At 37.7% G+C, this 23,753-nt stretch overlaps 1 long non-coding RNA gene across 1 annotated transcript; it reads left to right on the top strand.

The window, feature by feature from the left end:
* Positions 1 to 3,010: 3,010 nt before the first annotated feature.
* On the top strand, positions 3,011 to 6,312 carry LOC129052490 (uncharacterized). The gene is made up of 3 exons (XR_008517543.1): positions 3,011 to 3,251; positions 3,674 to 4,195; positions 6,045 to 6,312. It is a non-coding gene; the product is annotated as an uncharacterized LOC129052490 (long non-coding RNA).
* The last annotated feature ends 17,441 nt before the right edge of the window (positions 6,313 to 23,753 follow it).

Below are 23,753 nucleotides of genomic sequence, written 5' to 3'. Positions count from 1 at the left end.
TCTTTCATTAGTGTTTGGTAGTTTTCATTTTACCTCCTTGGTTACATTTATGTCTGGGTTTTTTTTTTTGGTAACTATTGTAAATGGGTTTGCCTTCTTAATTTCTTTTTCAGTGAGTTTGTTGTTCATATATATAAATGCAACCAATCTTTGTGTATCAGTTTTGTGTCTTGCAACTTCACTGAATTTGTTTGTTCTAAAAGTTTTCTGGTAGAGTCTTCAGGTTTTCCTACGTATAAGATCATGTCATCTGCAAATAGGAACAATTTGATGTCCTCCTTTCCAATTTGAATGCCCTTTATTTCTTTCTCTTGTCTAATTACTCTTGATAGGACTTCACATTTATATACTTTGAATATTTAAAATGTTTACATAAATGTCAGAATCAACTTTCATTTTTCATAGAAAAAGAAGACCCTACTTGTTTTGTAGTTTTAATATTAATCAATTATTATTATCTGAGACAAATTATTTAACAAATTAAACTGTCTATTAAAATATTTCACCACAAATAAATTCCATAAGGAAAATATCTACAACAGTTTTTATGAAAGAAAATGTGCACAACTGTTTTTATGAAAGAAAAAAAGGCTTCTCTACAGTTGCTTAGGCCTGGTGCCATGGCACACACCTATAAATCCCAGCGCTGTGGGAGGCCATGGCAAGAGGATCCTTTGAGCCCAGGAGTTTGAGACCAGCGTGGACAACAAAGTGAGACCTCATCTCTACAAAAAATAAAAAAGAAATTAGCTGGCCGTGGTGGTGCGTGCCTGTGGTCCTAGCTACTCGGGAGGCTGAGGAAGGAGGATCACTTGAGCCAGGGAGGTGGAGGTTTCACTGAACCATATTCACGCCACTCCACTCCAGCCTAGGCAAGAGAGCTAGACCTTGTCTCAAAAAATTAAGTTAGTTAAATTAAACATAAAGTTGCATTGTATTTAAGAAATTGGGAAAGCAGAAAATGCTTCTGTTTTTCTTTTGAGTTGAACAATGAGAACACATGGACACAGGGAGGGGAACATCACATACCAGGGCCTGTCAAGTGGGGTGGGAGGCTGGGGGATGATAGCATTAGGAGAAATACCTAATGTAGATGATGAGTTGATGGGTGCAGTAAACCACCATGGCATGTGTATACCTATGTAACAAACCTCCACGTTCTGTACATGTATCTCAGGACTTAAAATGTAATAATAATAATAATGAAAACGACAAAAAAAAAAAAAAGGAAATGCTTCTTGTTAGAACAGATTACATACCCTCATTGCTTTTTATAATAGCCTGTAATAACAGAATATCCACAAGGTGGCAGTAATATATCAGTTTCATCCTCTGAAATTAAAACTTTTGCCTATTCAATAATACAATGGATCTTTTGAACTCTCTCTAACATGTAGAATACAGCAATTTGACTTAATAATTAGCCTTTAAATTTATAGTCTTGTATTATCACTTTAGTGGTTTGAATTATTTTGTATTTTAATATATTTAAATGAATTAGTCCTATACAAATTGACTAATTTGACACGTGAAGGTGTTTTTATTCTATTTTCAGAAGTTTAGCTTTAAAAAAATTTCTAAACTTCGATATCTGGTGAGTGTTAATGTTTTTATCTTATTAAAAGGTGACAGACCACACTATATTCAACTGATTTTTTTTTTTAACAAGGATGCAAAATCAGTTTAAAGGAAGGATATCTTTTTCAACAAATGGTGCTAGAGCAATTGAACATTCATAGGTACAAAAACTAAGACTGACCTAAATTTATACTTTATATAAAATTTAGCTCACATAAATCACAGGCTTAAATGTAAAATGTAATATTATAAAACTTAAAGTTGTGTATGGTAGCTCGTGCCTGTAATCCCAGCTACTACTCAAGTGGCTGAGGTGGAAGGATCACTTCAATCCAGTAGTTAGTGGCTGCAGTGAGCAATGATGGCACCACTGCACTACAGCTTGGGTGAAACCTCGTCTCAAAAATAATAAATAAATAAATAAATTCATTAAACTTTTTAAAATAGAAGAAAACTCTTGAGACCTTGGGCTAGGCAAAGAATTTTTAGGCTTGATATCAAAAACAAAATCTACAAAAGGAAAAAGTGATAAAACTGGACTTCATTAAAATAAATAAACACCTTTTTTTTTTTTTTTTTTTTTTTTTTTTTTTACTTAGAAAGACCCTGTAAAGAGGTTGAAAAAATGAACTACAGACTGGGAGAAATAATTTGCATACCATATATCTGACAAAGAACTTACATCTAGCATATGTAAAAAATTCTCAAAACTCAATAGTAGTAAATAAGGTATCCAATTAGAAAATAGGCATATGCGACCTCTCTGTATTATAACTTAAACCTCATGTGACTACAATTATTTCAAATGAAATAAACAAAACAGTAATGCCTGTTTCTAGCATATAAAATAATCAGAGAACATAGAATTGTATAAAGTTAAATTATTGGGCCATTCACTTAATTTAAATATTTTTAAATGCATGTACTCATTTTACTTGAAGGTGTGTGCAAGTATGCTTGTTTTTTTTTTTAACGATAATATGGTCACATGAGCATTAAATTTATTTTTTAAAAGTTTACAATTACCCCACACAAGTTCTTATTGATTCCCTCATTCTTAACACCTGCATAGTATTTCATTTTATAATTAATGGATTGTAGGTTTATTCTTTTAAAATCACTTGTGTTGTTCTCATTTTTTTTTTTTTTCACTAAAAAGTGTTGCAATGCACAAAACTAAAAATATAAGGAAGGTCTTTTCTGGATCTCTGTTGAAAAACTTTGAATAAAAATTACAAGTTCAAATCACATGCAAAATAAACATTTTAATTAATAGGGCTTTTATGGAAGATGTTAGTAGCAGCAGCAGCACAATTTTGTTAATATCCCTGAATCTCTCATAAAAACTGACTGAGCAACTGGGATAACAAGGTATTAACTATGACAAAACAATGTAACAGGGTGTCATCATGGACCTTTTGTGAGGTTAAACCACAGGGACCCAGGGGTATCACCAATTTTTTTGGAAGAAGGAAAGGAAAGGAAAAAAATGTTTAATGGCCCTGGGAACTGGAAAACCTAGAAATACAAGTGCTAACATCTATGTTCATAAATTCAGAGATTCTCACTAGGCAAAAAGAACTCAGCAGATTAATCTGAGAACAGCAGCTGAGGCTGGCAGAAGGCTTCCTGGGCCTCAACTCATAGCTGAGAGTGAGGATGGCAAAAAGCAGGTGCTGTGAGTGGTCTGTTTCCTATGAACCCTACAAATTAACCACCTCCAAAACAAAGCCCTGTCCTAAGGAGAAACTGCAGGAAGTCAATTATAAATTGAGTTGGGAAGCACACTGAGGCTCAAGAAAAGGGAAGCTCCAGGTTAAGATGCAAGAGAAGACGGGAAAAGGCAGTTTTCTGCAAGTTCAAGCACAAATAATTTCTTTACCTTCTAGTTCTGGAAATACCAGGGTGCTGTGTATGTAAAGCAGGAATTTTGGTTGAATATTATATAATTTTCTGACCCACTGTTACTAATCCAGTTTCCCCTGTACTCAGATCTTCCATGCTACAGACAGACTGACAGATGCTCAGCAAATAGTAGCTAATATTTTCTAGGAAACTAGGTGCTAAACGAGTTTTCTTAAATTTCTACCTCCAGGTCTGTAAGTTGATTTGAACCATTACCAGTTCCTGGTTCTGCACAGGTTGTTGAGCTCAGGACTTCTCTCCTCCAGTGGAAAGTACACCTGCTCACAATCAACCATCCTTTCCTGCAGCCTTGGAGACACTACTCAGTGTAGCACGCCTCCCAGTCTAGAATAAGCACACTCATCATCAGTCTCTCTCATTTTCTGTCTTATCTCCATTCCATCTACATACAGTTTTTGTTTTCGCCAATGTTTTTAAATAAGCAACTGTACAAGCACAACAACGACAACAGAAACCTTCCTTCCCAGAAGTGTTGTAGTGAGCAAGGAATATATTTAACTTCAAATAAAAGATACAAACAAATGCTGGATAAAGCTGACAGAAAGAAATGCAACTGTAGGTGCTCTGGCAATATAGAAATGATACAACTAAGAAAAATGGAAGAAAAGGAAAGAGAAAGTATTCCTCAGAATGATTTTACTGACTGCTCATCTGTAATGCCTGGGAGTCAAAGGATATTGTTTATAGAAATGTAAGCATACTTAATGGCACCAGGGGAAACAAAGTTAATATGATTAAATCAAATTGTGGGATGAAAAATCACACAGGGAGGACAAGAAAGAGAATACAGCTAATACCATTGTTCTTAGTTTAGAGACATTAGCTACTGTCTAAAGAAAGAGATGATTTTATGAAATTACATAAGGTAGCCATCAGAATAAAAATTTAACTCTTCAAAATATCACAACATCAAACAAAAGCAATAAAAACAAACAAGACAGCAAAAGACAGATATGTGCATATAAATCATAGCATAATATACTGTAACCAAAATATAACCAAACACAATTTATCATTAAAAGTAAGTGGACTTGACTCTTATTAGAGGAAAAAATATTGTCAGATTAAATCAAAAAGCAAATCTCAATTCTATGCTGGATATAAGATAAAGTGTTACAGAAAGTTTAAAAATAAAAGTATAGGCAATGAATAAAAGGATCTTCTCTTCATGCGTTAGGAGTATAAAACAGTAAGTAAACACATCATACGTTTTCTCTTTTTACACTTAAATGGCTGGAGATGTTACACTACTAGTATGAATTTACTTCAGATATATAAAGGATACACTTTTATGTGGTTAGAAACAGCAATGATAATAGTTAAGGTGAAAATAACATCTGCATTGACGCTATTGGGTACATAGTGATCACATTACCATGGAGCAATCTGTTCCCAACTGAAATGTCCTTGCCCTTCTACTGAAATCATGTACGATTCTGCAAAAGTAGTGTTTACTTCCCACAAATCAGCCATTTGTGGGAATGGCTGCTATTGTTATCCACACGGAATGAGCATCAGACCTATATTTAGCTGTTATCATTAAGAGTCGTATTTGGCCCTTTCCAGAGGCTGTTATTTCAATTATATTTTGGAGAATTTGTCTATTTCCAGACAAATAATTTTTCCAGAACTTTGATCCATATGAAATGACCCTTTGGTAGGGATCCAGGGATTGAGTTTATTTTTAATTACTGTAGCATCCTGGTCAGATTGAGAAACAGATCACCTTTATATTTCCCTGGCATGTGAGCAGGGCTAGATTTAGCGTGAGAATGCTTGAAAGTTTATAGTTTTTTAGAAATGTTATTTACTGTGCGTCTCTTTATCAAAATAAAATTAATGCTGAAAAGCTATATTAAATGAATTATTTTGAGATGGTCTCTTCCCCCTTCTTCCAATGAGAGGATATCCACAGATATGTCAGGAGCTTGCTTTACCTAGAAATGTGTTGAGGGCCACAGGTTTGGGTTCACCTAGGAATGTTTAGGGACACCTCCCCAAGTTGTTGTTGAAGAGTGGGGTAAATGTAAGATAGAATTAGGCTCACGGAGGCCAGATGAGAGCATCATGTCACCCCAGAAACACAGCATATACCTAGGAGATCTGTTCTCAGTATCTAAGCACTGTAAGATTGATCGGAGCAAAAAATATTTGAAATATGTGTGCATTGCTTTTTAACCTTTTCTATTGATTTACTTTATTAAATACTGAATAGAAACAATATATTTATAAAATATTTATTTTATATATATAATAAGCACATAATGAACACCTGTGTCTCCAGTCTTGGTTTAAGAAATTAAGCCAAAAGTAATCATAAGTGCTTATGATTACTTTTGAAGTCACCTGTACAACTTTTGCTGACTACATCCCCTTCTTCAACACTCTAATGACGGCCACTGTGAGCACTGTGTATATTGAATTGTGTTGTATTTTAATATCATGTGCACTACATTGTTATCCTAGCTGTATGCTATTGCATTTAGTGAGCATAATGAATTATATCAGTATAATTCATTTTTGTCATTTCATTGTTTCAGCTTTTCTGTACTAATTATTGCCAATATATTTCTACTGGCAAAAAAACAGACACATAGGACAGTGGAACCGAATAGAGATTGCAGACAAATCTACACATTTACAAACAACTCATCTCTGGCAAAGGCATCAAGAACATACACTGGGAAAAGAACAGTCTTTTCGATAAATGATCCTGGGAAAACTGAATAACTATATGCAGAAGGATAAAATTAAACCCATCTTACCATACACAAAAATCAAATCAAATAAAAATGGATTAAAGACTTGAGTCTGAGACCTGAAACTATGAAGCTAGTAAAAAAAAAAAGCATAGGAGAGGCCGGGCGCGGTGGCTCACGTCTGTAATCTCAGCACTTTGGGAGGCCAAGGCGGGCGGATCACGAGGTCAGAAGATCGAGACCACCCTGGCTAACACGGTGAAACTCCATCTCTACTAAAAATACAAAAAAAAAAAAAAAAAAAAAAAAATTAGCGGGGCGTGGTGGCGGGCACCTGTAGTCCCAGCTACTCGGGAGGCTGAGGCAGGAGAATGGCGTGAACCTGGGAGGCGGAGCTTGCAGTGAGCTGAGATCATGCCACTGCACTCCAGCCTGGGCGACAGAGCCAGACTCCATCTCAAAAAAAAAAAAAAAAGAAAAAGGAAAAAAGAAAGCATAAGAGAAATGCTCCAGGACATTGGTCTGGGCAAAGATTTTTTTGCTTAAGACCTCGGAAGCACAGGCAACAAAAGCAAAAATAGACAGTGGTATTATATCAAACTAAAAAGCCTCAAGCAAAAGAAACAATCAACAAAGTGAAGAGCCAACCATAGAATGGGACAAAATATTTTCAAACTATCTATCTGATAAAGGATTAACAAGTAGAATACATAATGGGCTCAAACAACTCAATAATAAACAAACAAAAAATCTGAAAAATGGGCTACTGAAGAGGCTGAGGTAGGAGGATTTCCTTTTTTTTTTTTTTTTTTTTTGAGACGGAGTCTCACTGTCGCCCAGGCTGGAGTGCAGTGGCGCGATCTCGGCTCACTGCAGGCTCCGCTCCCCCGGGGTTCACGCCATTCTCCTGCCTCAGCCTCCCGAGTAGCTGGGAGTACAGGCACCTGCCACCAAGCCCGGCTAATTTTTTGTATTTTTAATAGAGACGGGGTTTCACCGTGTTAGCCAGGGTGGTCTCGATCTCCTGACCTCATGATCCGCCCGCCTCGGCCTCCCAAAGTGCTGGGATTACAGGCGTGAGCCACCGTGCCCGGCCTGGAGGATTTCTTAATCCCAGGAGTTTGAGGTTACAGTGAGCTATGATTATGCTACTGCCCTTTAGCTTGGGTGACAAAGCAAGACCTTGCTTCTAAAAAAATAATAGTTAAAAATATATAAATACATACAATTTAAAAATGGGCAAAAGATCTGAACAGATATTTCTCAAAAGAAGACATACAAATGGCCAATAGGAAGATGAAAAAATGTCCAATATCACTAATCGTCAAAGAAATGCAAATCAAAATCACAATGCAATATCATCTCACCTTGGTTGAAATGACTTGTTTCAAAAAGACAGGCAATAACAGATGCTGGCAAGGATGTGGAGAAAGGGGAATACTAGCACACTGTTGGTGGGAATCTACATTAATAAAGCCACTATGGAGAACAGTATGGAGGTTCCTCAAAAAAGTAAAAATAGAACTACCATGTGGTCCAGCAATTTCTTTACTGGATATATATCCAAAATAAAGGAAATCAATGTATCAAAGACATATCTACATGCAGATGTGTACTGCAGCACTATTCACAATAGACAAAATATGGAATCAACATAAGTGCTCATCAGCAAATGAATAGATTTTAAAAGTCATATATATGCATAATGGAATACTACTCAGATACAAAGAAGGATGAAATTCTGTCGTTTGCAGCAACATAGGTGGCGCTGGCCATTTGGCTTAACGTAATGAACGTAGGCCATTATGTTAAGTAGAATGAGCCAAGCACAGAAAGGCAAATATCACATGTCGTCACTCACATGTGGGCGGTAAAAAAGTGGATCTCATGAACATAGAAAGTAAATTGGTGGTTGCTAGAGGCCAGCAAGGAGAGTAGGAAGAGGAGATTAAGAGAAGAAAATATAAATGTATTTATCACCACTAAACTGTCCTCTAAAAATGTACAGATGGTAAATTATATATATATTTTTTAACTCAATAAAAAATAAAAAAAAATCTGCTGTGTGTTTATAGGGCATATGTACAAGACTTTCTCTAGGGTTGTATCAATTTTCTATTCCTGCTGTAACAATTTACCACAAATTCAGTGGCTTAAAAGAACACATTTTTGTAAGATTTGAGTCTGTTTTAAAAAACACACACAAACTTATTGTCTTAGAATTGTTTTGGTTGGAAATCTGGCATGGCTCTCACTGAACTAACATCAAGATGTTGGCAGGCTGCATTTCTTTCTGAAGGCTCTAAAAGAGAATCTGGGTTGTTGGCAGAATTCAGTTCCCTGTGGTTGTAGATCCTCAGTTTCTTCCTGGTTGTAAACTTTGGGTCATTCCCAGCTTCTAAAGGTCACTGGCTTTCCTTGGCTTGTGGCCCCCTTCCACTGTTTTAAAAGCCAGTAATAGCAGGCCACATCTTTCTCATACTGCCATCTGCCTGAATCTCAGCATCCAGAAATTATTCTCTGCTCTCAAGGAATTATGAGATTGGATTGGACTCACCAAGGTAATTCAAGGTAATTTCCCCATTTCAATGCCATTAATGGTAATCACATCTTCCAAGTCCCTTTGAACATGCTAACTTACGTTAGCATGTTCACCTTATCTGAAGAGTGGGTTGTGGCTGTCTTTGGTGGGGGGCAATTATTCTGCCTAACCCAAAGATACACAACTTGCAGATATACAACTAGTTCATGGAGATTAAACATTTTCTAATCTACAAGAAAATGTTTTCTAAAATGAGCATTTCATATTAGACTTTCACCAGCACTGTATCAGAATTATATTTACTTCATAATGTTGCCAATACTGATATCAGATATTTAATTTTCTAGCCAGTTCAGGATAATGTGACATTGTGAATAATATATTTGTTCATTCAGTCAACAAACATTTTTTATCAGATACCACTGATATGCTGGACAGTGTCATGGATCCTAAAAATATAGCTGTTATTATTATTTTTTTAAACAAAGTCCCCACTGTGATAAAGCTTTTATTCTTTGGGACAGGCAGACAGTAATCCAGATAAATAAATGCAAGGGCAAATTGGGGGAAAAATTGGAATGGAGAGCTCAGAATCTGGCCCCAGAGAAGGGCAGAGGGAAAGGCGACCCAGTTCAGAATCTTGGTGCGTCCACACCAAACAATTCCATGAGGGCTGAGGAGACAGAGCTGAAAGGCTTGTCTGATATCACAAGAGACAGAAACGTGAGCCCCATTTTCATCTCTATCCTGATAATGTTCCTGGCTTAATTTCCTCCTTCCAGCAGACACAAGAATCAGGGAGCACACCCTGATGGTAACATTTTTTTCAGGGGCCTATCTTGGGGATCCTGGTGAGAACCTGAGTCCGTCACTGACCACGGCAGCCCAGCATGGTCCCCAGTGCGTGGCCCAAGGCCAAGATTCTGTACCTCCATCCTGGAGGCAGAAGAAGTGCCTGGGGGAAAATGAGAGGTTTTAGGTGGTTGGCACTGGGTGAGACCAAGGAGAAATTTTAAAGCTGTGTGTTCTGGGGTCGGCGGCGGTTGTTCACGCCTGTAATCCCAGCACTTTGTGAGGCCGAGGCGGGCAGATCACGAGGTCAGGAGATTGAGACCATCCTGGCTAACACGGTGAAACCCCGACTCTACTAAAAATACAAAAAATTAGCCGGGCTTGGTGGCAGGCGCCTGTAGTTCCAACTACTCGGGAGACTGAGGCAGGAGAATGGCGTGAACCGGGAGGCGAAGCTTGCAGTGAACTAAGATCGCGCCACTGCACTCCAGCCTGGGTGACAGAAAGAGACTCCTTCTCAAAAAAATAAAAATAAAATAAAAAATAGAAAAAGCTGTGTGTCCTTTGTTTGCTTGTTTCTTCATATTTTGCAGATTTTTGATGTCAAAATATTTTCATAGTCAAAAGAGTGTTAATAAAGAATGACTTCTCTGTTATAAAAACCCTAATAGTGAACGTATTTACCAAGAAGTTAGATTCTATGTTTGGTTTTTTGGTTTTTGCCCGGTAGTTTAAAAAAAAATAGTTTTATTGTATGGATATTCTACAGTTAGTGTATCTATTCACCTCTTGATGGACATTTGGGTTGCTTCCAGTTGTTTTTGCTATTTCAAATAAAGTTGCTACGAATGTTTGTCCAGTCGTTTAGACATACGCTTTCATTTGTCTTGGGTAAATAAGCAGGATTTGAATGACTAGGTGGTGTGATATGTTTAACTTTTTTTTTTTGAGACGGAGTCTCGCTCTGTCGCCCAGGCTGGAGTGCAGTGGGGCGATCTCGGCTCACTGCAAGCTCTGCCTCCCGGGTTCACGCCATTCTCCTGCCTCAGCCTCCCGAGTAGCTGGGACTACAGGCGCCCGCCACCACACCCGGCCAATTTTTTGTATTTTTAGTAGAGATGGGGTTTCATCGTGTTAGCCAGGATGGTCTCGATCTCCTGACCTCGTGATCCGCCCGCCTCGGCCTCACAAAGTGCTGGGATTACAGGCGTGAGCCACCGCTCCCGGCCAGTTTAACTTTTAAAGAAACTGACAAAGTGGCTGTATTTCCAGCAGCAGTGTATGCGCATTCCTGTTCCTTTGTGTTCTCACCAATGTTTAGTATGGCCAGTTTTTTAAATTTTAGCTATTCTAATAGGCATGTAGCAGTATCTTATTGTGGTTTTAATTTGCATTTCCCTAATGATGAATGATGTTGAACATCTTTCAATGTGCTTACGTATCATCCATCTGTATCCTATGGTGAAATGTCTGTTTAGATCTCTACATTTGTGTTAGACTATTTGTTTTCTTATTATTGAGTCCTGAGAGTTCTTTGTATATTTTGGATAACAAATATATCTTCAGCAGATATAGCTTTTATAAATTTTTACTCCCAGTCTGTGATTTGTCTTTTTAGTCTCTCGATAGTGTTTTTCTTTTTCTTTTCTTTTTTTTTTTTTGACAGTCTGGCTCTGTTGCCCAGGCTAGATTGCAGTGGCGCGATCTCTGCTCACTGCAAGCTCCGCCTCCCGGGTTCACGCCATTCTCCTGCCTCAGCCTCCCGAGTAGCTGGGAGTACAGGCGCCCACCACCACGCCCGGCTAATTTTTTGTATTTTTGGTAGAGACGGGGTTTCACTGTGGTCTAGATCGCCTGACCTCGTGATCCACCCGCCTCAGCCTCCCAAAGTGCTGGGATTACAAACGTGAGCCACCACGCCTGGCCTCTGGATAGTGTTTTTCACAGGTCAGATTAATTTTTATATAAATCATTTATTTTATTTTTATTATGTAAAATTTTATAATTTTTAAATTTATTTTTAATTTCCTTTTTAAAAGGTAAATAAAATTTTAAGTGTAATGATGCAAAATTTTGTTTAAAAGTAAATGTATGTAAAAGTGTTGATATATACTAAAAAATTGAATAAGTAAGAAGGTAGTTAGCTGTCACAGTAGGAGTGAAGTGAAAAGCTTCCCCTTTCACCCTCTGAAGATTACCCGAAATGAACTGACCATACACAGATTAATAAGAGAAAGGGTATACAAACTTACTTAACCTGCAAAAACATGAGAGCTATACACAAAGTATAAGACTTGAAGATGGCTCAGATCTTAAACGCTCTCCTCACAGCAATAGATATACAGACCCAGGATGCAGACATTATTTTGTAAATAATTTCCTTTGGAAGCTGGATGGGACAGACAAATTACGGGAAAGTGAGAGATGGAACTGCACAGGAAAAAAGTTTGTCTTTGTCACCTTAATCTTATCATTACTAGAGAATATTTATGAATATTTTAGAATAATATATTTTTAAGCCCAAACCTCACCAAATGTTTTTTCTAAAACAAATACTTTTTGTTGTTGTTTGTTTGTTTTTGATACTGTGTCTCACTCTGTCACCCAGGTATGGAGTGCAGTGGTGCAACCATGGCTCACTGCAGCCTTGACCTCCTGGGCTCAAGTGATTCTCCTACCTCAGCCTTCCAAGTAGCTGGGCTACAGGCATGCACCATCATGCCCTGGTAATTAAAGAAAAAAAAAATTTTTTTAGAGACCAAGTCTCATTATGTCACCCTATCTAGTCTTGAACTCCTGGAATCAACTGATCCTCATGCCTTGGCTTCCCAAATTATTGGGATTATAGGTGTGAGCCACAGTGCCTGACCACATATTTCTATACTTCACTGAGGAAAGGAAGGTGCTAGGAAAATTGGTTAAGAACTATTTTTTAAAAAGCTATTAGTAGTGTTTTATTTTATTTTATTTTTTAATGATTGATTGATTTTTGAGATTGGGGTCTCACTGTGTTGCCCAGGCTGGTTTCACATTCCCAAGTTTAAGCGATACCCCTGCGTCAGTCTCCCAAGTAGCTGGGATGACAGGTGTGTGTCACCATACCCAGCTCCATTAGTAGTGTTTTTAACAATTGTGGGCCACTGAGTAAGAATAATTTTTTTAAAAATTAAAGGTTATTTTTTAAAAAGCACATTTGTAGAAAATTACTAGCCTAAAATAAATATACCTAAAATAAAATCTGCCTAAAATAAATATACATATTGAGAAAATGTTTGCTCTGAACAAAAAGAAATACATTCACCACACACACATACATACACACACACGCACGCGCGCGCGTGCACACACACACACACACACACACACACATTATGGAAGATTTCAAGACCAGGCAATAATTTCCACTCAATCCAAAAACAATGCAATCCTAGAGCTGAATATTTAGGTGAAAAATATACCAGGAATGGGAGGCATTCAGGTTTAATTTTCATGTTTTGGTAGAGTTAGGATGTGAGTTTTCATTTAAAAATATTCTTTTTTTTTTTCTACTATTGTGGTTTCTGTATTGTTACTATACAATTTGTAAACTAAATAGTAAAGGAGAGAAAAGTGATTTTCAAAGAAGCTGGCTTGGGAACAGGTACTATTCTGGGAAGATGAAAGGTTTCACTTAATGACTGGTACCTGTGCCACTCAAGTTATTTTAACTGTTAACCTTTTAGCAAGAGGCTTTTCTTTTAAAAGACATCCTTTAATATTTGGGAAGCTAGTGCAGTAGTACACATTGAGGCCCACATACCACATGCCAAATATTTAAAAGGCATATTTCTAGCTAACCACTGTACATACATATATTTTTTCTCTCTTATTTTCTTATTTTAGTTTTTTTCATTGTCAACAATTTAATTTTATGTCCACACATACCTTCTATCATCCCACTTTGACAAATAATATTATACCTTCAAAATGATGTGGAAGACTAGATTGGAATTTAGAACCGTAGAACCTTGTAATTGTACAGGCAAGTTTCTTCCTGGGAAAAAATGAAACAGGAAGAAAAGGCTGGGCAGCCTCTGGTTCAGGAAGGAAATTCGGGAGTCCCTTATAGCAGCATCTCTAGTACTTCGGAACCGAACAGACTTCTTGGCCTGTGAGGCTGGACTGGGCCCTTCTGGAGAACACGACAGAGAAGTTATCTACTGCCTTTGCCCCCAGGGCCCAGGCAACACTTTTACCCTTCATTGCTTGTTTCCGAAGTTAAGGGGAGGAGACAATGTTTTGTCTAGTGACCTCGACAGAAAAAGTGTCCTCCTGCAACCACTCATTTGTTACTTTCCTTCTTCCTGAATTGCCTGGACCCACTCCTCCTCCATTTGACTGGCTCTGTGCACTGATGTTATAGTCAGGAGATTTTTGGGAATTGTGGCTTCTAAAAATGTACACCCGACTCTACCCATAGCTGGCCCTGTGAACCTACACACCTGCTCCACTGTGTCTCCGTCTCATAGAGACACTCTTCCTGCTGAGTCTCTGCCCTCTGCTCCTAGATCCAAATGGCATCTCCTACCCTATCCCTGTATGGCTTAACCTAGGGAAACTCTTTCCCAGAGGAGTCAGGTAAGGAGACGGTGGCTGAGCTTCTTACAGATTTAAAGGAGACATCCTGGAATTTAGGAGCCCGTCCTTCCTTTCCGTCTCCCTGGCAGCTCCTGCTGCTGCTCAAAGTTTAGCTTTGTCTCTCATCCAGCTCAGACTGTTGCTGGTCCTGATGGCCTCTGCTTAGCTGTATTAGCACGTTCTTGCGTTGCTATAAAGAAATACATGAGAAATACCTTTAGTTGGCTCACGGTTCCATAGGCTATACAGGAAGCATGGTGGTTTCTGCTTTTGGGGCGGCCTCAGGAAACTTTTACTCAAGGTGCAGGGCAAAAAAAAAAAAAAAAAAGCTACCAGCACCGCACTGTGAGGCCCTGATCCCTGAGCTAACTTCATATTATTACCTCTACAGCAAGCGTCCGTGAGAACAGATATATTTCTTATGTGAGTACACAATTTACAGAAGAGGAACTACCCTCCCAAACCAAAACAAAATGTCATAATTTTAATTTACCAGCAAACCTAGGTTGCTTCTGTGAAATGATCTCATTTGCTGAGTTTTCAAATTGACTAAATTTCCCAATTTCCAAATGAAAATATTTAGTTATCTTGTCTTGCTATGTGTTTTTGGTTAATATGATGATTAATTTTTGGTCTATTACTTAATATATTCCATGATTGTTGATATGGATTATAAGGACTCACAAAGTAGTTTTCAGATGTCCTTAATTTTTTCACTTAGTGTAGATCCTACAAATGGATTAGGAGTATTCTATTAACTCCCATGTATTCAGAAATTGAATTGGAGTGATAAATTCTGTTTGAGGTAACAAGGGATATCAAAGGAAAGAAATAATTTTGTGACTATGTCTTCTACACGTAAATTTTTCAGGCATCTTTAAAGACATTTTCTGGATCATGGGTGACAGACAGAAGACATGCGGATAAGTGGCATTGTGTACACTACTGCATTTTATCATCTGGTTTATTTTTAAACTTTTATTTCTCTTAAGGATGTTTTATTAACCAGTGCATCACCAGGTTAACAGTCTCTGGAACACTAAACTTACCAGAAAATACTTGTTGATTGAATTAACAAGAAAACAACATTAGAAAACAGTGGTGGCTTGTTTTTGTCTGTTGCAGTATCTTGAAGAGTAAAGCCTAACTCTTTAATTTTGGCCAAAGATATAAAGAAATACCTGAGAAACACCTTTAGTTGGCTCATGGTTCCATAGGCTATACAGGAAGCATGGAGGTTTCTGCTTCTGGGGAGGCCTCCAACACTTACTGGCAGAGTAATTTTGAAGAAGTCATGAAAAGATGGTTGTTACAATTAAATGAAATAATCAAAGTGGAAGAGCTTAGTTAGCTGTCTTCCTAACTGAATCACTGGCAAGTAAGAGTGTGATTGATTTTCCTACCAGTCAGGACTCACACCTTGAAGCTATAGGAGGGTAAACCTCTGAAGATCATACAATTTAAGGAACACTAACACCTCAAAAAACTCTGTAAACTTCCTTCCTTCCTTCTTTTCTTCCTTCCTTCCTTCCTTCCTTCCTTCCTTCCTTCCTTCCTTCTTCCCTCCTTCCCTCTCTCTCTCTCTTTCTTTTCTTTCTTTGTTCACTTTTGAGACAGTCTTGCTCTGTCATTCAGGCTAGAGTGTAGTGGCTGGATTACAGCTCACTGTCGCCTTGACCTCCTGGGCTCAAGCAATCCTCTCACCTCAGCCTCCCTAGTAGCTGGGACTATAGGCATGCTCAGCTAATTTTTTCCTCCTTTTTGTTTTGTAGAGACAGGGTCTCATCATGTTGCCCAGGCTGGTCTTGAACTCCTTGGATCAAGCAATCCTGCTGCCTCAGCCTCCCAAAGTGCTGGATTACAAGCATGAGCCACTGTGCCCAGCCTTAAGTTTTTTTCATACAGGAGGAAAGAATTTGGGAAAGTAGGTGTGTGTGTGTGTGTGCTGGTTAGGGAGCCAACACATTTTTCTGCAAAGCTTGAATTCTGTGCCTCAGTTTTTCATTTTTGTTATGTGCAAAATAAAATCCTATCCTGCTATAGATTTAAACCTGTGAGCTGATCCTACTCAAAACCTGATTCAAACTTTGCGTAGATCTTTGTCTCTCTATGGCATAAGAATAAATTCTTCTGGTTTTCTTCCCTCAGAAAAATGGACTTAGACTTCCCACAAGCCTTCCAGAAAGAACTCATCTGCCTCATCTGCCTGAATTACCTCATAGACCCCATCACTATAGGCTGCGGGCACAGTTTCTGTAGGACCTGCCTCTGCCTTTGCTGGGAAGAAGCCCACACTCCTGCCCTGCTTGCAGCGAACTGTCACAGCAGGAAGATTTCAACCAATATTCTTCTGAAGAATCTAGTGTCCATTGCCAGAAAAGCCAGTCTCTGGCAATTCCTGAGCTCTAATGATCAAACGTGCGGGATCCACAGGGAGACAAAGATGTTCTGTGATGTGGGCAAGAGCCTGCTCTGCTCTGTTTTCTGTGTTCTAACTCTCAGGAACACTGGGGCACAATGAAGGGGCAGCTAAGGAACACTGTGTAAGTGATGACTCTGAGAGCACTTTGAAAGCTGGAGGGCAGCACAGGTAAAGAGATTAGGAGGAAGATGAAGATTATAAGGATGAATCTATTCTTTACCGAGTGTCATGTACTGCCTAGGTATCAGTGATATAACTGTTATCCTGCTATCAAATCTACTGATAAGTGGCTCATTTAACTTATATGCACTCATCACAATGCAAGAAATCCTCTGACTGCTCCTACTGTCATATGACTTGTCTCCACACTAGCAGAAACTAATCGAGTCCCTATATTAGGGATAAGTGGCATTTATATATATATATCTATATATATATAATTTTTATATGATATATAAAATATATTAAATATAAATATATAAATATTTATACTATATATATTATATACATACATATATATCAGAATGCCAAAAATGTTTTGTCTTCAAAATAATCACAGTGCATTTGGAGAGACAAATGCATCCACAACCAGGCGACAACACTGAAAATAAAATTGTAGCAGTTTGAATAGGGGATTAAATGAGTTAATTTTTTCCTGGGGTTCAAAAAAAGAAACAGCAGCAAAAAATGGTACTTAAGACTGAAAGCTGGCCGGGTGCAGCTGCTCATGCCTGTAATCTCAACACTCGGGTGCAGCTGCTCACGCCTGTAATCTCAACACTCGGGTGCAGCTGCTCATGCCTGTAATCTCAACACTTTGGGAGGCCAAGGTGGGCGGATAACCTGAGGTCAGGATTTCGAGACCAGCCTGGCCAACATGGCGAAACAACGTCATTACTAAAAATACAAAAATTAGCTGGGCATGGTGGTGGGTGCCTGTAATCCCAGCTACTCGGGAGGCTGAGGCAGGAGAATCACTTGAACCCAGGAGGCAGAGGTTGCAGTGAGCCAAGATCACGCCATTGCACTGCAGCCTGGGTGACAAAAGCAAAACTCCATCTCAAAAAAAAAAAAAAAAAAGAAAGTTCTGGGTTATAACACAGAACATATGCAACATGAATATGTCATGGTTATGAACATGTAGACTACTCAAGATTGTGTATTTTTGAAATAATAGAATACTAGGTTAAAAAATTAGCATCACAGAAAGAAAAATAAGCCACAAACTAGCAGAAGATAATTGTAACACATAAAAACAAAGGATTAAATACAATGGTAATACAATGATAGCTATTCTTACAAAGTTGTGTCTATGTCTCAGGTACTATTCCGAACAATATACGTGCATCTTGAATGCATGAAGAATTCCTATATAAGAAAAACACAAACAACAACATTTAAAATGAGCAAAAAACCCGAATAGGAATTTCACAGAAGAGAAAACATAAATGGCCCATAAACATGATAAAAGATGCTCAACTACAATTCTAATCAGGGAAATAAACATTAAAACCCCAAAGAGATACCACTTCATACTCTAGCAAAAACCTAAAAGGCTGTGAATACCTAGTTTCATTGAGGAAGAACAATGGGAAGACTATTCACTGCTGATGAGGGTATAGATTGGTACAACTGCTTTGGAGAACAGTTTGATGACACTCAATAGAGCTGAACACACACATGCCCAATGACCGAGCAATTCCACTCCAGGTACATACTGTAAAAATCCTCCTGCACATGTAGAATAGGAGACACTTCATAATAAAGTTCACTAGAACATGAGGCTGAGGTGGGAAGATGGCTTGAGACCAGGAGTTCAAGGCTGCACCAGTAGCTGGGACTATAAGCATGTGCCACCGTGCCTGGCTAATTTTTTGTTGTTGTGGTTGTTGTTAGAGATGAGGTCTTCCTTTATTGAACAAGCTGGTCTCCAACTCCTGGCTTCAAGTGATCTTCCCACTTCTGCCTCCCAAAGTGCTGGGATTACAGGTGTGAGCCACCATTCCCGGCCGAGTTCTGCTTCTTAACCTGAGGTAGATACTTTGATGTTTCATTTTCCTTTATTGTACAGATATACTTTATATTCTCATATGTGACACAAGTCAAAATTTAAAAAAACAATTTAACGTTTATTCCCTTTAGATGAATGATGGGCAAATTTACATAATGAATTCATTACTGAAACAATGTATAGATTTCAGACTAGGAAAGTAACTATTTATAAAAGAAAAGCTTAAAACGTGCAACAGAAACAAAATCCTGAAACTGTAAAATTGAGTCAAACTAAAATTTAAAAAACAAAGCAATGATATAAAGTATCATTTGTCCAAATGTGTTCTACAAAACGCTTTTTTCTTAAATATGTCTGAGGAAAAACAGGTTCTAGGAGTAAAATATGTTTGAAAAATGCTGGGTTAAACAACCGAACCTATGAAGGAAGGAATAGAACTTCTCAAGCTCTTGACTCTGGAATCTTTTTTACACGGCAGCTAACACCATGCTTCTTCTTGGATTTGTATTTCAGATAAACACAATCTGGGAAACATTTTATAATACAGAGGGTCACACCAGACTGAATATTGCCCCCAGGAATGAAATGAAAACAGGAATGGATTCTCCAGTAAGAGGTACCCAGATATCCTAATCTTCAGTAGCTGACCTAAACCCTGGACAAGTGGGATCAAACCCCATAATCAAATACAACTTTTTAGGAACTAAGTGGATAATCACTCTGTGTTGTATGAACATTTGGGTGATGTGTTTCCTACACAGCTTAAAAGTGCAACAAAAAAAGATCTAGGTGTCATATAAAGAATTTCTACCACTGTTAGGGTAATGGTGGACTGACAGGCAGAGGGTCTTAGATGTGACTTAAGTAAAGTTCAATAGAAGCTTCCAGCACAGATATTCATGTTTCAAATTGGACCGCTCAGCTAAAAAGTTTTTCCATTAGACTTCCCCTAATCAAATTAGAAATTATCTAATTTTCTAATAAAGTTTTCCCCAGGCACAAGGAATCTGTGAACTGGACCTAAAAAATTCTTCACAATGTGCTTTTATTACCATAAAAGATGCACATTTATTTTAAAAACTTCTCTACACCACTATCATAAACCTTTGCACACACTTATTTCTTTTGGAAGCTAACTTCTGAGTGGTAATGAAATATATTCTTAAGAAAAAAGTCTGACACAATGCCTTTGCGTCTTAAAATATGTTAAAATATTATTTGAAAAGAGTCAAACATCTGTCTTTTCAGGGTATCACAGGGCGTCAAATTGGAAAATCTGGCACTGTCAGGAGTTTCTACCTGGTGAAGTGTGGCAGACTTTTCTCTTCAGAGGGCTGTTGACAGGGTAGCATCCATTATCTTACCAATTTACCACAACCTAGGCCCAATCCTCAGTCTTATAGGTTCAGAAATTTATTTTTATCAGCATCAATAGGGTAGCTACATTGCTTAGAAGCAAACGAAATTAACCACGCTTCAACAGAAATCAGGATATATATGTATTAATACAGAATGACAAATATAACTGTGATAGAAATAGGAATGCCTGTTTATGGTCATATATGGCCAATACTTTCATTATAGCCAAACTCATACATGCAGCCAAATAAGAGGCCCCTGGATACACAAGAATCAGAATAAAAAAAGAAGAACTGAACATTTAATAGTCTTCTTTCATTCAATCAATAATTTTTTTAAATTAAGCAACTACTATGTCCAGGTAACCTTCTAGGTCCTGGGGATACAGAGGTCTCTGCTTACAGAAGTCATATGTAAGTAGCAGGTGAAGAGTATATGTTTCATAAAAGTTTATTACAATATATTAATAAGAGCAAAAAATTTTGGAAGCAATCTAAATGTTCAATAATAGAGCTCCAATTAAATAACAATAAATCCAAATAATGAAAAATAATGCAGCCCCTTAAGAATAGCACTTGCAAGCTGTAATTCATGACATGGGAAAATTATCACGATGGAAAAAGAAGCAAGCTATATATAGTGCATGATCCTATACACACATATACATACATACATACATACATATTTCCTATCCCTTTATATGCATAAGAAAACAAGTAGAAGGAAAGTCATATCTTTAGTCAAATCTTGTTTACTAATGTACTATTAATGATTATCTTTTCTTTTTTTTTATACCTTTTTGCATTTTTCAATTTCCTAAAATAGCCTTACATGCCTTTTATCACCAGGAGAAAAATTACTTCTAAAGTAATTTCAGTCAACATGCATACTAAGAACTCTTCAGATTTATCTGTTAGAAGCTGTGCATAAATGCCAGTCCTTGCATCTGTCTTGGAACTCACAGAGAGCTCTTTTCCCATGGCTTTAAGCAATATTCAAAAAGACTAGCATACCTGAATTTCCTAGTCCTATGTTTTTTTATCCAACAGCCAGTCTTGTATTTCTAGCTGTTTTCTAAACATTTCAACCAAACCATTTTACAGATAACTCATACAGTCATCCTTTGATATGCATGGGGAATTGGTTTCAGGATCCCCCTTGTATACCAAAATCCATGGATGCTCAAGTGACTGGTATAAAATAGTGTAGTATTTGCATATAACCTACACACATCCTCCTATATACTTTAAATCATCTCTAGATTACTTAATAATACTTAATACGATGTAAATGCTATGTAAATAGTTGGTATACCATGTTGTTTTCTATTTGTATCATTTTTTATTGTTGTACTGTTTTTTCTGACAATTTTGTTCCACAGTTGTTTGAATCAGTGGATGCAGAACCCATGAATATGGACAGTCAATTGCATTTCATTATGCCTAAAGGTAAATGCATAACTTTTTCCCCACAGCTAATCTTCTAGCAACTCCATTGCTGTCCATGGCAAGCAGGCTTAGTTAATCTCACCCTTTCCCGTTTCAGGTTCATTAAAAAACTCTTGTCAAAATCTCTTTCATCCTACCTTATTCTTCATTCTCACTTCCATCAGCATATCAGTCCAGGCCCTAGTAACATTGATGTTACTAATGGCACTGTTAGTAACATTACTTACCAGCATTCAAGTGGGTCTTCCTGATGCCATTCTCTCCCATCCTGAAATCACTGCTCTTTATATAGAACTTGTATGATGTCATTCATTGGCTCAAAAACTTTTAAAGCCTTCCTTTTTCTACCACCCCAATCTAAATTTCTATGCCTGGCTTTTATTAAAACCCATAATTTGGCCCCACCCTAGCTATTTAACTTTATTTTCCACTATTCGCCAGTCTCCTCCCTCATCAACGAGAAGACATATCATAATCAACCTCACCACTAACCCTTGGAATATCTAAACTTAAAAATGGTCCTTCCTTTCCCCTTTACTTGTATTTAAAGAACCTGATGAATTATTCCTCCCCTGCTAAACTTTTCACAATTTCTTCAACCTCATTTATGTTTCACATTTTCAGAACATATCTTGCCGTTTATTAGGAATCTCACAATTAGGCACTCTCATGTAGATAGGTTTACAATCATGTATGTTGTCATCTTCTATTAAATTCCATACTCCTTGAAGGCAGGAGCCACGCCTTATTCTGTCCCCCAGAGTACTCAGAATGATGCAGAGCACACAGAAAGTACTCAAATCTTGTTGACTGATCCAGTGAGAAATGACCAACTTCAGTTCCAGCCTCTCTTTAACATGTACATAGCAATTTGGGCAAGTCAAGCTCCATCCTGAAGGGAATAATAGGGGACTCTTTAAGCACATTATTATGAAGGCCCTTCAGGGATAACACCAGGGTGATGAGGTGCCCTATACCAGGGATAATGGAGATAGAGTTCTTGGGATTCATCACTGGGGTCCTCAAAGCATCTTCCAAGGGGATAATAAGGAAGGACTCAAACACCTTTGAATCTCCATGAGACCAGGCATGAGGTCTTTTGAAAGAGTTCTTTAACTGGAGTGAACGTCAAAGAGAAGTATAATAAAATAAAAGACCTGACTCGTAGGGTTCTCCTTGTTCATAAAATGACACTACCTAAATCACCAAATCTCACTGAGCCTTGGTTTAACTCAAGAGGTTCCATGCCACTATAAGAGGTGGTAACTGCCAACTGATAGGAAATATTTTCATATGCATAGTCGTAGTGCCCCATATTTATGAACTTCTTAAGAGTCTTCAAAAAGCTTTCTATATACATTATCCTTTACTTTCTAACTTTTCTAAATACGAGGTGAGAGAGACACAAGTGTTCTATCAAAACAGAGTCTTGGCCAGGCACAGTGACTCATGCCTGTAATCCCACCACTTTGGGAGGCCAAGGCGGGTGGGTCACCTGAGGTCAAGAGTTCGAGACCAGCCTGGCCAATGTGGAGAAACCCCATCTCTACTAAAAATACAAAAATTAGCCAGGCATGGTAGTGCACGGGTGTAATCCCAGCTACTCGGGAGGCTGAGATGGGAGAATTGCTTGAACCCGGGAGGCTGAGACTGCAGTGAGCTGGGATCCCACCACTGCGTTCCAGCCTGGGCAAAAGAGTCAGACTCTATCTCAAAAAAAAAAAAAAAAAAAAAAAAATCTCGGAGTCTACATATAACAAATATTTTGTTTTATTCTTAGTGTAATTTAAATATACTTACCTATATTATTCCTTTTTTTTTTTAAATTAGAGATAGAGTCCCACTCCGTCACCCAGGCTGGAGTGCAGTGGTGCCATCATAGCTCACTGCAGCCTTAAACTCCTGGCCTCGAATGATCCTCCCACCTCAGCCTCCTGAGTCACTGGGATTATAGGCATGAGCCACTGCACATGGCTGTTTACCCATATTATTCTCAAATTAAGAAACATTTCAGAAATTGACTACTCAATGATTTTATCAGTTTTCTGCCATGGAAAATGTAATGCTTTAGGATTTTTAAACTTAATACCTAGCAAAGTTTCTATAGTGCTTTCTCAGTAGGTATTTTGATTTAAACATTTTGTACTGAATCAGTGAAAATATATGGAATTTACTAAATGTAAATTATAAAAATTAATTTTCAATAAAATTTCTATTTTTAAAAGTTGAAATTTTACTTTAAATTTAAAGACATAATTTGTATTTAGTTTCAGTGTGTAATGGCTGGCTTCTCAATAATGGCATTATTATTGTGTGGGCTCTAATCCTAAAATGCAATTTTTTAAGAGAAGGGATTATT

The sequence above is a fragment of the Pongo abelii genome, chromosome 23, assembly GCF_028885655.2.
Source record: "Pongo abelii isolate AG06213 chromosome 23, NHGRI_mPonAbe1-v2.0_pri, whole genome shotgun sequence".
Taxonomy (NCBI): domain Eukaryota; kingdom Metazoa; phylum Chordata; class Mammalia; order Primates; family Hominidae; genus Pongo; species Pongo abelii.
This window is presented reverse-complemented; position numbering and strand designations above follow the sequence as displayed.